Source organism: Equus asinus, chromosome 4 (genome assembly GCF_041296235.1).
Source record: "Equus asinus isolate D_3611 breed Donkey chromosome 4, EquAss-T2T_v2, whole genome shotgun sequence".
NCBI classification, from domain to species: Eukaryota; Metazoa; Chordata; class Mammalia; order Perissodactyla; family Equidae; genus Equus; species Equus asinus.
In genome coordinates this window covers 133,467,742-133,482,094 of record NC_091793.1, presented here as the reverse complement: position 1 = coordinate 133,482,094, position 14,353 = coordinate 133,467,742, and the positions used below count along the sequence as shown (strand labels likewise).

The following is a 14,353-nucleotide window of genomic DNA, read 5'->3' as shown; positions in this document are numbered from 1 at the left end:
ATCTTTTACTAAGTCCAGGGCCTTGGCCAAGCCTCACATATTAAATTGTTGGGGCTTGGCCTCTAAGTAGACAAGTGAAGAATATTTTAGGAATATGAGAAGACGTGTCTTTCATCGTTGTAGAGCCCAGGGCAGCGGAGCTCACCGTGTGTGTGCTCCAGGGCCCGTTCTCCCGCCCCAGGCAGGGAAATGGAGCCTCTGCCCGCTGAAGCCGAGATGCTTACACAGCGTGTGTGTCCAGAGAGAGAACAGAGAAGGGGATGGGAAGGGTGGTAGTGAGAAGAGAGACGCCCCCTCCAGGGAGCTAAAACTACTGCATCCAGCTTCCACATCAGCTCTCCAGAGCCTGGCCCATTGTAGAATCACTGCATGGGTGGAATGTTGGTGTCTCCATGAAATTCGTGTCTGACATGTGCCCCTCAATGGGAGGGTATTTGGAGGTGGGGTCTTTGGGAGGGGATTAGGTCATGCAGGTGGAGCTCTCTTGCAAATGCATTAGTGACCTCATCAAAGAGAGCCCGGAGAGCTCCCTCACTCCCTCCACCGTGTTGAAAGTACAGCTGTCGATGAACCAGGAAGGGTACTCTCACCAGAGCCCCTCCGTGCTGGTACCTTGGTCTTGGATTTCCCAGACTCTAGATTGTGAGAAATAAATTGCTGTCGCTTGTAAGTCCACTCAATGGTGTTCTGTTATTGCAGCTCAAACGGGCTAAGACACACAGTAAATCTTGAAAGATTTAGTGTCACACATGGAAGTGCATCTACTACTTGGACCTGTTTTGAAGAAGAACTGAATGCAGAGAAGGGAGGGCTGGCAAGCAGGTCATTTTCCGTCTATGGCAAAGACTGCTGGGGGCCTCCCTGCTCTCCATCCCATCTTCTTTAACGGAAACAGAGCCCTGGGCCCAGCGCCCGGCAGACAGTGTCCCACCATCCCTTCTGCCAATATAGTTAGATACAACCATTTACTGTGGAACCAAACACAAAAGCTCAGTCCATGAGCCTAAGTGTAAACAGAGTCTAAATCTCAACAGACATATTGAGACATCCTTGCAGATTCAGTTTTCCTATTTCCAAAACCCTAAAAAAAAGACCATGCATTAGGACTCTCCAGAGAAAGAGAACCAATCGGAAATCTATATACCTATCTCTATATATCTATATCTATATGGAGACAGACAGAGAGACTTATTTTAAAGAATTGGCTTGTGATTGTGGAAGCTGGCAAGTCCAAAGTCAGTGGGATAGGTGGACAGGCTGGACACCCAAGGAAGAGTTGATGTTGGAGCTCAAGTCCAAAGGTACCCTATAGGCAGAATTCCCTCTTTCTTGGAAAAGGTCCATCTTTTCTGTATTATGGTCTTCAACTGATTGGATGAGGCCCACCCTCATTATGGAAATGCTTTACTCCAAGTCTACTGATCTAAATGTGAATTTCATCTTAAAAAACACTTTCACAGAAACCTTTAGAATAGCGTTTCACCGGACATTTAGGTACTGTAGCCTAGCCAATTTGACACATAAAATTAACCATCACAAACCACCAAACAGAAATACTGGTGAACGAGAAAATGTAAGAAAACTTAAGCCCACACTAGGATACACACAGTCCATCAGGACCAGGAACCCTGCTGGGCCAGCGATGGCTTCAGTAGCCTCACTGCTGTCTAGAGAGGGGCACCCATCTTCTTTGGCCGCTGACAGTTGTCCAGTTTTGTGCCTGTGCTGAGACTCTGACGAGGCTGGGTCTCCACATGGGAAGAAATGAACCTCCACTGTCACCTCACACAAGGGTTAAAATGATTAGCTCAAAATAGATCATTCACCTAAAAGAAAAGCTAAAACTGTACCAGTTTTAGAAGAAAACATTTAGAAGATACTATTCTCAACAGTCAAAAACAGGGGAAACTAAACAATATAACGTAAGATACGTACATATGTGGTAAAACTCTGAAGAAACGCATGAGAATCCACTTAGGGTGGGGTTGACCCTGCAGGGGACACCAGGAGGTACAGCAGGGAGAGGTTCCCTGGGAACTGGAAGGCACTGAGAGCAACACCCGCCAGCAGTGCTGCTCCACAGAGGTCTGACCTTCAATGCTGGAGGGCCCCCCTCTAGGCCCCTCTCTAGGGCCCTCTCCAGGCCCGTCTCTAGGCCCCTCTCTAGCCCCCTCTCTAGGCGCCTCTCCAGGCCCGTCTCTAGCCCCCTCTCTAGGCCCCTCTCCAGGCCCGTCTCTAGGCCCCTCTCTAGGCGCCTCTCCAGGCCCGTCTCTAGGCCCCGCTCTAGGCCCCTCTCCAGGCCCCTCTCTAGGCCCCTCTCTAGGCCCCTCTCCAGGCCCGTCTCCAGGCCCCTCTCTAGGCCCCTCTCCAGGCCCCTCTCTAGCCCCTCTCTAGGCCCCTCTCTAGCCCCCTCTCTAGGCCCCTCTCCAGGCCCCTCTCTAGGCCCGTCTCTAGCCCCCTCTCTAGGCCCCTCTCTAGCCCCCTCTCTAGCCCCCTCTCTAGGCCCCTCTCCAGGCCCCTCTCTAGGCCCGTCTCTAGCCCCCTCTCTAGGCTCCTCTCCAGGCCCCTCTCCAGGCCCCTCTCTAGCCCCTCTCTAGGCCCCTCTCTAGGCCCCTCTCTAGCCCCCTCTCTAGCCCCCTCTCTAGGCCCCTTTCCAGGCCCCTCTCTAGGCGCCTCTCCAGGCCCCCTCTCTAGCCCCCTCTCTAGGCCCCTCTCTAGCCCCCTCTCTAGGCCCCTCTCCAGGCCCGTCTCTAGGCCCCTCTCTAGGCGCCTCTCCAGGCCCGTCTCTAGGCCCCTCTCTAGGCCCCTCTCCAGGCCCCTCTCTAGCCCCTCTCTAGGCCCCTCTCTAGCCCCGTCTCTAGGCCCCTCTCCAGGCCCCTCTCTAGGCCCCTCTCCAGGCCCCTCTCTAGCCCCTCTCTAGGCCCCTCTCTAGCCCCCTCTCTAGGCCCCTCTCCAGGCCCCTCTCTAGGCCCGTCTCTAGCCCCCTCTCTAGGCCCCTCTCTAGCCCCCTCTCTAGCCCCCTCTCTAGGCCCCTCTCCAGGCCCCTCTCTAGGCCCATCTCTAGCCCCCTCTCTAGGCTCCTCTCCAGGCCCCTCTCCAGGCCCCTCTCTAGCCCCTCTCTAGGCCCCTCTCTAGGCCCCTCTCTAGCCCCCTCTCTAGGCCCCTTTCCAGGCCCCTCTCTAGGCGCCTCTCCAGGCCCCCTCTCTAGCCCCCTCTCTAGGCCCCTCTCTAGCCCCCTCTCTAGGCCCCTCTCCAGGCCCCTCTCTAGGCCCGTCTCTAGCCCCCTCTCTAGGCGCCTCTCCAGGCCCGTCTCTAGGCTGCTAAGTTACAATCATTCCACCTTCTTCCCTTAGTTCTTGCAGCTTCAGCGGTGGGAGCTGCTTCCAACAGCAGCTGCCTTTATGACCCCTTTGTGCTTCCTTTCACCTCCTCAGGTATCTGGTTAACAATCTTGTAATAGGTAGTATTTCTTTCTATTAACTTTTTCAAGTAACTAGTGTGGTTTTAGTCTGCTGATTAGACCCTGACTGATCAAATGTTGCTTAGATTGTGTTGGAAGTGTCCATAGCTGTTCTTTTTATGAATGTTCTGCATCATACATTATGAATATAACAATATTCTATCAAACCTTTCAAAATTTCCAAAATGAAAGGTCTGTGCATCAGATCCCACCACTGCTCTGCGTAGAACCCTCTCGTGGGTTCCTCCTGTGCTTGGAGAGAATCCAAACCTCAAAGCCTGGGCAAAGGCTCTCCAGGGTAACACCCTCACCACTCCTTCCACACAGGTTTATCACAACAAAGGCCACAGTTTCTAAGCCTTGAGACCAAGACTCTTTGATGTGAAGATGTCCTGTTCTTTGTACTCTACCTCCCATATACTTCCTCCTGATTCAGTGAGAAATGCCCTCGGGAACACTCAGCAAAAATCACACTTGGAGTTGTTAGCACATGATGCCTGTCTGCTTCACACCCGGGAAGCATCCAGAGAAGCCTGGAGACCAGAAGGCACCACCCACTTTCATGGCAAGAAGTACCGTCAAGGGAGAAGTCTAGAGAGAAAACAGATCCATACAGCTTCAGAGGAAACCCAGGCCCAACGCCTGGGCCAACCAGCATAGTTTGGTTTCATACATATATAAACAGTATGTGTGTGTATCTAATATATTTCATGCCATGTTATGAATATAATATATACACATTACATATTATGAATATGTATAAATGTGTATATATGAATATATATGCTTCATTATATATTATGCATATATATCAGGTCTTTGAAGAAAATCAACATCATAAATGAGGAGGAAAGTGGTAAATTAGATTATTGTTTGAGATTGTTTACTCCACCTTCCTGTAACAGAATTATGTAAGTCTAGCTGGTCCAGGTTGCTATAACAAAATACTACAGACTGGGTGGCTTTTAAGCAACAGGGATTTAGTTCTTACAGTTCTGGAGGTTGGAAATCAGAGATTGGGGTACCGGCATGGTCAGGTTCTGGTGAGCACCCTCTTCCGGCTGCAGACTGCCGACTTCCTGTTACATCCTCACGTGGAGCAAAGAGAGAGCTCTGTCCCTTCATCACCTTGCAGTGCTCCAATCCCAGTCGAGACAGCTCTGCCCCATGACCTGATTATGCCTCCAAGGCCCCACCTCCTAATACCATCACATTGGAGATTAGATTTCAACATACAAATCTGGGGGGGCCACAACATTCAGCCCTTAACACGCCTCCTGTGGGAAAAGCACACTTTCCGTTCTATTGACATGGCATTTATCCTTGTGATTTGCTTCGGCCCCAACACGTGAGCAGATGTGATGGAGCCCACATCCCAGCAAAACTGTTAAGAGCCCTGGTAGGTTTCCACCAGCCCTCATGCTCTTTTCCTTCCTCCTCAAGAAAGGCATAGCCCATTAAGGCCCCTCCTGGGAGATAAAGACATGTGGAGCAGGAGCGTTGACCCTAAGCCAACAGAAAGATAAACAAGAAATATACTTTTGTTCTCAGAAGCGAGGGAGGTTTGTGCCATCACCGGTTACCACATCAAGGCTATAAATATAAGGAACGAGATTAGCAAAATGAACAAGGAAACCTGCAAGGAACGTTAGTGGCCTCAGAATCTGAAATGATATTGCAGCCATAATCAAGATTAGACTATGATAAAAACGAGTAATCAAAGATTTAAAAAGCGTGCACAAAATTAAAATTTTATCTGAAATAAATGCAACAGATGAGCTATACAGCAACATTGGCACAGTGGGAACTACCTAGGTGATTTAGAGAAGGGCTTCTCAGCTTTATTGGGCTTGCTGGTCATCTGGGGATCCTGCTAAAATGCAGGTGCTGTTTTAGTAGGTCTCAAATGGGGCCTGAGAAATTGGCTTTCTAACAAATTCCCAGGTGTTTCTAATGCTGTTGGCTCAGGATTGAGACTTCAGAACCACTGTTCTAGATCTGTGCTACTCAAAGCCTGAGCAAAACACCAGTAGCTTCATCACCTGGGAGCTTGGTAGGAGTGCCGGGCTGATCCTCAGATATATTTGAGTAGGAAGGATATAGAAGTCTCTCTCAGATTGTGGTCCCCATACCAGTAGTGTCAGAGTCACTTGGGAATTTGTTAGAAATGCAATTTCTTGGCCCCCATCCAGAACTACTGAATCAGAAAGTCTAGGGGTGGAGCCTGTCCATTTATTTTTTAATAAGCCCCCAGGTGATTCTAACGCACACCAAAGTTTGAGAATCACTGATTTAGAAATAGTAAAGACGTTTCCCAGAATATGTAAGAAAAAAGAAAGAAAGAAAGAGGAGAAAAGAAATTGTGAGAAAAGGGTAAAACCTTAGATGCTGGACAAACTGTCAAAATAGGTCATGGAAGATGAGAATAGATGCAGTGAAGGTGAGAAGAGAGATGTTTCCAGGTCGAAGGACCCATTAAACGCTAAGCAGGATGAATCAAAGAAACCATATGCAGATACCAGCCTGTAAATGCGCAAACGGATCATTCTAAAATCGTCTGTATAGGACACATTTTTTTGTCAATGAATCCCAGACAATTCTTTTACCCTTTTAATTCACAAACTCTATAACTGATGTTAGTGCTTCTAATCTTTGGCCCAAGATGGGAATATGGAACTAAAATGAGGAGAGATTAAATCCTCTCAATTTCCCTCCCACAAACCCTTCAAATAGATTTAAAACTTGTCTTGGCAAATTACTTGGTGTTTTCATACTTACTGAAGAACACTGGGACAAAATAGGCATGATTTCAGATAAAAGTTTTAACAACATTTTTTTGTTGTTGATGAGGCAAAAGTGCTTAAATTAAATGGTATTTGAGTTTTGTTACCTTTTGTACATATTAACCAGATTTTTTTTAATAGAAGTAATTTTTAATTGACTTGTTAGAAAGCAGCCAATCTAGCTGTAACCTGTTTAGCAGCTTTGAGTCTGGTAATGTAAATATTAAGCTATGTAATTAAGTTAATATTAAACACGTATAATAAAAGAAAATTGTTACAAGATTTTAGACAATAAATTTAGTCTCTGAATGCTTTTATTTTGACAAATCAGAGAAATTACACATATGTTTCATTAGTAGAGGGGAAAAGTCATAAATATATGAGGCCTCTCCATGACCCTTTTGCAATTTGATTATCAACTCGCTGTTGAGCACTTCTTAGGAGCCTCCCAGGTTGAGGAGGCAAGAGTGAAGACAACACCTGGTCTTGTCCTCATGGAGCTTCCATTCTCCTGTCAAAGGCAGGAAGGAAATGGCAAAGAGATGAAGTCATTGCAGATGCTGGTCAGTGCTAGAGAGGAAAGGAACAAGGTGCTGGGAGAGAATAAGGCTGGAGCATCCTTACCAAGGGTGCTTAGGGACCCCTGTGGAGGTGGAGACCCAAAGAATGCTAAGCAGCCATCCATACAAAGTGAAGGAGTGGCAGTCAGGGCAGAGGGATGAACAAGTACCAAAGTCCCGCAGGGGAAGAGTTAAGGCAAGGGGAAAGCACAGGATGAGGTTAGAAAAAGACGCAGGGGCTGGATAAGTTCAGGCCTGACGGCTATGGTAAGGAGGCATGAAAAGCCACAGAGTTTGAAGCAGAAAGATATGTTATTTAGTTATTGTTTTAAAAATATCACTTGCACACCCATTAGAATGGCTATTATTAAAAAATAGTAATAAATAAATAGAAAGTAACACATGTTGGCGAGGATGTGGAGAAATTGGAACCCTTGTGCATTGCTGGTGCAGCTACTGTGGAAAACAGTGGTGAGTCCTAAAAAAGCTAAAAATAGAATCATCCACAAATTTCATTTCTGGGTGTATACTCAAAAGAATTGAAAGCAGAGACTCAAATAGCTGTTTGTATACAAGTGTTCACTGCAGCATTATTCACAATAAGCAAAAAGTGGAAACAACCCATATATCCATCAAGGGATGAATGGAAAAACAAATTTGGTATATACATACAACGGAATATTATTCAGCCTTAAAGTGGAAGAAAATTACACATGAGACAATGTGGATGACCTTGAAGATGTTATACTAAGTGAAATTAGCCAGACAGAAGGACAGATTCACTTCTTTGAGGGACCCTGCATAGTCAAATTCCTAGAGCTGGAAATCAGAATAGGGGTTACCAGGAGCTGGAGGGTGGGCGGAAAGGGGAGTTAGGGTTAGTGGGTACAGAATTTCAGTTTGGAATCCTGCAAAATTTCTGGAGGTGGATGGTGGGAAAGATTTCACAACAATGGGAATGTACTTAATGCCAATGAATTGTATACTTGAAGACGGTTAAAGTGGTAAATTTTATCTTATGTATATTTTACCACAATTTAAAAAAAATGCTAGAGACCTTAAAAAATACATATCACTCTGGCTGTCATGTGAAGAATGGTTTGGAAGTTGACAACAACAGAAGTGGAAAGGCTGTGGCAGCAGCTGAGGTGAAAGAAAATGGCGGCTTGGATGAGAGAGAGAAGTCACTCCTCCCATTGGCAAGGACATTTTAATAACTGATTTTGTAGCAACAATATGAAACAAATATCTTCTACTTCCACTGCCACAAGTGGGTGGGGCAAGGATACTTACATTCCTATTCCAATGGGTTCTACTTTCAATCAACTTAATCCTTTTAAAAAAAAAAAAAAAACTAATGCCACTCAGTGTTGTGGATGTGGATGCATGCGTGCAGGCACTTTGCAGACAAGGAGCACAGCACCACACTCTACAAAGTGGGAAAATCTCACTTAAGTCTGCGTGGGCTGTTAGCTCAGATTTCCAGCTATTTTTTCATGTAAAGGATACTTTAAAATCACAAAGGAATTGGATAAAAATACAGGTCCTATCAATTCTAAACTTTTCTATGTCAGACATTGGAATATTCCTAAAGATTTGGTTCTTTCTATTTCAATAAATACTAATATTCGCTGGTCTCAGTGAATTTTATACAATAAATGTTTTACAGTATAAGTAGATAGCCTTTTATTCAACCTGCAGGACATATACATATAGCAAAAAAAAACAGATTACTGCCATTTTAAATATTATTTGTGCAAAAGTTCCTCTCTCTGTGTTAAATATGAAATATTTAGAAATATGCTAATCTCTTTCCAGATAGATTAGTTTTTTAGGTTCAGGTTAAGTTTCTTTGATTTCTGGAGTACGAGCTGCTCCTGAATGTCTTTTTTTTTTTTTTTTTTCCTTTTTTTCCCCCAAAGCCTCCCAGTACATAGTTTCATATTTTTAGTTGTGGGTCCTTCTAGTTGTGGGATGTGAGATGCCACCTCTGCATGGCCTGACAAGCAGTGCCATGTCTGCACCCAGGATCCAAACCGGCGAAATCCTGGGCCACAGAAGCAGAGCGTGAGAACTTAACCACTCTGCCACGGGGCCAGCCCCCTCCTGGACGTCTTGTAAAGATGTGAGAGTGGCTTCCTTACCAAGCCTAAGGTCTGTATTTCAAAGTGATATGTGACATATCATAACCTAAAAACATATACAAGGATTTTTGTCAAGAGTATGTTTGTCAGGCTGAGGTCAAAATGTGAAATTATTTCTTTCTGATACCAGAGTGTAGTATCTGAACATCCTCTTCCTATCCTCCTGGCCTGATTAGGAGTGATTGCTTTGTTGCAAATGAAGGCTTGACTTAAGGAATACTTTTTAGTCTTTGCTTTGGCTTTTCTCTGCTCCCTTTACAACTTGTGAAAACTTGTAACTCTATTACTTGGTGAAAAATTTCAGAATGCGTTACTTAATTCTGTTCTGTTCAGATAGGAACATTATAAACCAATTCCCACCAGCGCATGAACAAATAGCTTCCACTTGTGAAACAATGCCCTTCTGGTTTTTAACTCTCTGACTTCCTGAGAGCTATTTCCGAGGAAACAAATCATGAATGTGGCATTTTGTTTGTTCCGATTGAATTGCTACTTCCTGATGAATTTATGTTCAGAAATTTTTACATCTTTCTCAGCAGCCAAAGTTCTGTAAAGTGTCCATGAAACAGCAGCAGAAAATGAGGAGACAAAGAGGGAAAGGGCTCCACAAATCCTCTGTGGACCGCTGCGTAAGCTTGGACCGCGCATCGGGAAAATGTGGCGTTTAATTGGAAGCATGCACACACTGAATGCTTTTGCCAGCTGGGAAACTGAAACTTTGCAAGTGTGAGTAGAAAAATGTGCTAGATGACTTTCCAGTGGAGGGGTTTCAAAAACGGAGATTTTCGCAGGGCTGCTCCTGCAGAGCAAAGAGTTTACTAGTTAAATTGATAGTTTCTAAGAACTCTAAAGTGAAACAAATGAGAAGTAATGTTGTGAAGTTAACATATTTGTTTCCAAGGGAAGAGCAGTTCACTCCCTTATAAACTTCTGCAATGTAAGAACCAGGAGTGGAATTTTATTTTTTCTGTATTTACTTAGGTTTCCAAATTAAACCATATCACAGCTTTCAATTCCACTGACCTGACCCACTGAGCATACCCCACCCTCGCTGTGAGCAATGGTCGCGCCTTTCCAAAGAGCTCCTACTTCAGCAATTATACTCTCAGTGAGTCAGAATCAACAGGGAGCTTAGTCTTAAATATGCAGATTTGTAAATTGCTAAAAAAAAAACCCTGTCTGATTTAGAATTTTATACTAAATATTTAGAAAGGTAAGAGATGATTTTATGCTAATTTTAAAGCCACTAAATTGCTGCTTTGATTTTTTATAAAAACGTAACGTGGAAATCACGGACACCACGGTTCACTTTAGGAGAGCTGTGGAAGACATCACATTTTAGGACAGTATTTTGCATTTTGGCATCTATGTCACATTTAATAAGTAGAGCTAGGTGTGTCAAAGCACAAATTAAATAGCCTTATAAATGTCCAGAATTGTTCTTTATATATTTTCCAATGAAGAAAAATTGAGAATTGCTATTTTGTTCTTATTAAAGCCATAGAAATGTCCTCTGGGGTGTCTCAAACTTTTATGTGCACACAAATGTCCTAGGGATCAAAATACACATATGAATGGACTACGTTGGGCCTGGAACCTGAGAATGTGCATTCCTAACAACCTTCCAGGGCATACTGTCCACCACAGCTTATCACTCGCTCTGCTTTACTCACTGTCTACACTGTGTACATGTTTTGACATAGAAGATGTTCATTACCAATCGCTAAGTGAAGAAGGCAGATTTCTAACCAGTATATATTGTATGATAATATTTCTTGGGGAAAAGGCATTTCTATACGACAAGAAGAGAAAAAAAACCCCGCTATTTAAAACAATAACCTGTCAGAACTGTTTCTGCCCACAGGGGAATGGCTTCATTCCTCTCCAGCCTAAAATACCTGTTGTTTGGGAAGGACATCTGAATAGGCTTGAAGGTGGAAACTGAGAGCTTCCAGAAAAGGGTTCTTTAACCATCAGACAGACAGAACGTTGACTTGCTCTCCATACGGAGAGTCACAGGATCTGGGGCAGTTGGGGGACTGAGTGAGGAGATGTAGTGGTGGACAGAGTGACTGTCCCAGTCCAGCAACGCGGCAGGCACCTTACACTCCAGATAGGGAAGCATCTCCAGGATGAAGTAGCAAAGGAATTTTGAAAATGGAGACGTGTTAAGCATGTACTCTTCCATAACATTTTCCAGCCCCGTCCCAGAAAGGAGAATCACAGAATCAAGGATAAGGGGCTGTGTTCTATATTTGGGTCTCCACAGGAGACTAGACACAAGGGAGATAAGACATCAGTGGAAGCAGGAAATTGAAGCAAGATGTGACCAGCAGAACCATTTGCCTGACCCGAGAATCCCTAGGGACGTTGAGGAGGAGAAGTTTTCCAGTGTAAAGGCGTGGTTCCGATGTGAATTATACCTAACATTTACAGGATCGAATGACTCCTACCAATTATAGAACTTGGGGCCATCTAAGCAGCTGATATCTATGCTATATAGAAAGAGAAAAGTCTGGAACGATACACACCAAAATGTTAACTGTATTTATCTTCAAGTGGTGGGATTATGGATGACTTGGTTGGTTGGTTGGTTGGTTGGTTGGTTGGTTGGTTTTTTTTTTCTTACCTATATTTTCTCATTTAAAAAATAAAATGTATTACTTTGGAATTGAAAAAAGTGTTATTTACACACACACAATGATTCCACATTCCAGTAGAAGTGATACTTAAGCTGAGACCTAAAGAATGAATAAGTGTCAGCCAGGTAAGGAGTGGGAGGGCTCTCCCTGTCCCACGGCGCTGGGCCAGGGAAGAGCTGCTGCACTGGAAGAGCTCAGAGATGCTGAGGCCAGAGTGGGTGAGAAGGAACGGGGCGACCCAGGCTGAGACTAGACCAGTGGTCGTGGGACAGAGCATGCTAAGCCTTGGAGGCCAGAGGAAGCAGTGTGCATTTATTCGGAGGGCAATGACAAGCCATTGAATGGTTTGAAGCAGGCGATGACATGATCTGATTTATGTTTTCAAAATATCAGGATAGGAGAATGGATGAGGGTGAGGGAGGTGGGCAAGTCTAGGAGCCAGGAGTCAGTTAAGAGCTCTCTGCAGCTCCCAGGCAAGAGGAGATAGTGGCTTTGATTACAGTCATGGAGCTAGAATTGACAGGTCTTAGAAATAGATGGGTTGAAGAATACGGAATTACAAAAAATATACAAACAAAAAAGACCAAACAAGTTTCTAGGGTTTAGAGCTTGAGCAATTAAGTGGGTGGAGGTAACATTTTCTGAGATGGACACTGGGGAGAAATGGATTTTGAAATGAAAAGAAAAAGTCTAATTTTAGAAATGTTAAGTTTGAAGTGCCCATAATATATCCAAGGAAAGATGATTAGTAGAAGGTTTGACAAATAAGAAGTCATGGGTGAATTAGGAGTCATTTGTATCTAGGTAGGGAGAACATATAATTTATCATCTAAACTGGCACACTTTTGAGAGTGAAAGGGGATGCTATTAAAACTTTTGCTGAGGCAGTAAGCTAAAACAGAGCCATCCAGGGGAGAGAATAGAATGAGAAAGGAAAGAGACCTAGAACTGACCTCTGATGAATTCCAATAGGTATCTTTAAGTAGTAGGTGGAGGAGGAAGAAACAAATTTCAGACATAAAGAGGAAATCCAGGAGAATATGGTGACATGGAAGCCAAAAGAAGCAAGTATTTTAAGAAGGAAGGAATGCTCAACTGTGTCAAATACGGCTAACAGCTCTAATAAGATTGCAGGAAAGTGTCCATTGGATTTGGCAACTTGGAAATCATTGATAACCTTAGCGAGAGTAGTTGGAGTGGAGAGATGGGTGCAGAAGCCAGGAGAGACTGGGCTGAAGAGTGAGTAGACATTGAGGAGGTAGAGAGAGTGTGTATACAACTCTCAGAAGAGTCTCTTTTTCCTTCTTCTTCTTCTTCACCCCAAAGCCCCCCAGTACATAGTTGTATATTAGTTGTGAGTGCCTCTAGTTGTGTTATGTGGGACGCCACATCAGCGTGGCCTGATGAGCGGTGCCATGTCCGTGCCCAGGATCGGAACCTGTGAAACCCTGGGCCGCTGAAGTGGAGTGCACGGACTTAACCGCTTGGCCATGGGGCCTGCCCTCTCAGAAGACTCTTGGCTAGAAAGGATCACATAGAGATCTCACGGGTGAACTTAGCGTCAGAGGCACTAGAGCAGTGTGGGTGATGATGAAAATGATCCAGGAGAAACTCTTTCCTCTAGAAAAATAGATCTACTAGAATGTTTAGAGCAGTATTGTTCACAGTAGCAAAACCTGGAAATAACCCAAATATCCATCAGCAGGAGAGAAGATGAATACAGCATGGCACAGTCACACCATGGAACATTACACAGCAGTAAAAACGAATGAACTACAGTAACACACAACAATATGGAGGATCTTGGCAATATAAGTGAAAAAAATAAATCCCAAACAACTACATAAATTATGATACTCTTCCTAAATTTTAAAATGCACTTTTTAGGATTCTAAATAGATGTGATAAAACTATGTGAAACAGGGGAAAAAAGGAAGAATGATGAACATAGAATTTTGGATGATGATCAGCTCAGGTCAAGGAGGCAGGGTGATGAGAAGGAACCTGGGATGGAGATTATTGCAATTTCCCAGCTTGCATTTCAAGTGCTGGGTTTCACACATTGTGAAAAATAAATGTAACTAAATACTAAAAGAAGCTATGAATAGATCTAACTCGGGAGTATGTTGCGAATCATGTTTATGATTAACCCAAGTCTGTGTGCCTGAGGGCCAATGGCCAGGGTGGGGGTATAGGGGAGAATTCAGTCGATCAATTCTGCAATGGTCTTCAGACCGTCACAGAGTACTTCTGTTGATTACACAGCTATCTCCAACACCACAGTTGAAGCAGAGGAAAGAAGACTGGTGCACAGACAGAAGCAAAAGCTAAGGAGAAAGTCCTCTGTGTTTACAAATAAGGCAATTCAAGGCATCTTCACTAGATAGTAGAGAGGTGCTGTGTCTTCCTCAATTCTGACAGTTCCTTCTTAGTGCTTTTTCTGGGCATCAGCAAATATTCAGTCCACCAATATGAGTCTTTTGGGGGCTACTTTATTTTCTAAATCTACTATTCTTCTTCCTTCAATCAACAGCAGCCACTTAATTGTCTCATATATGGTGAAATGTTCTTTCTAAAGTAACTTTATTAGTGATAGTTTCATTAAGGTAAAACAGTCTACTTATTGTCATTTTAACACACACACACGATTCATAATCATTTCTTTAATAGCCAAATCCCCAAAAGCCTATTGGCAGTATTATTGAAGCTAGATTTTACCCAGTTGAATACTATGTTTTGATTTCTCCCTACGTGAGCTACTTTA

At 43.9% G+C, this 14,353-nt stretch overlaps 1 long non-coding RNA gene across 1 annotated transcript in view; it reads right to left on the bottom strand.

Moving 5' to 3' along the window:
- LOC123285164 (uncharacterized) overlaps window positions 1–4,582 on the bottom strand; it is a 65,953-nt gene extending 61,371 nt beyond the window's left edge. The window contains exon 1 of the long non-coding RNA XR_011502963.1: window positions 4,452–4,582. This is a non-coding gene — a long non-coding RNA (uncharacterized lncRNA). The remainder of the gene's footprint in view (window positions 1–4,451) is intronic.
- Window positions 4,583–14,353: the final 9,771 nt, after the last annotated feature.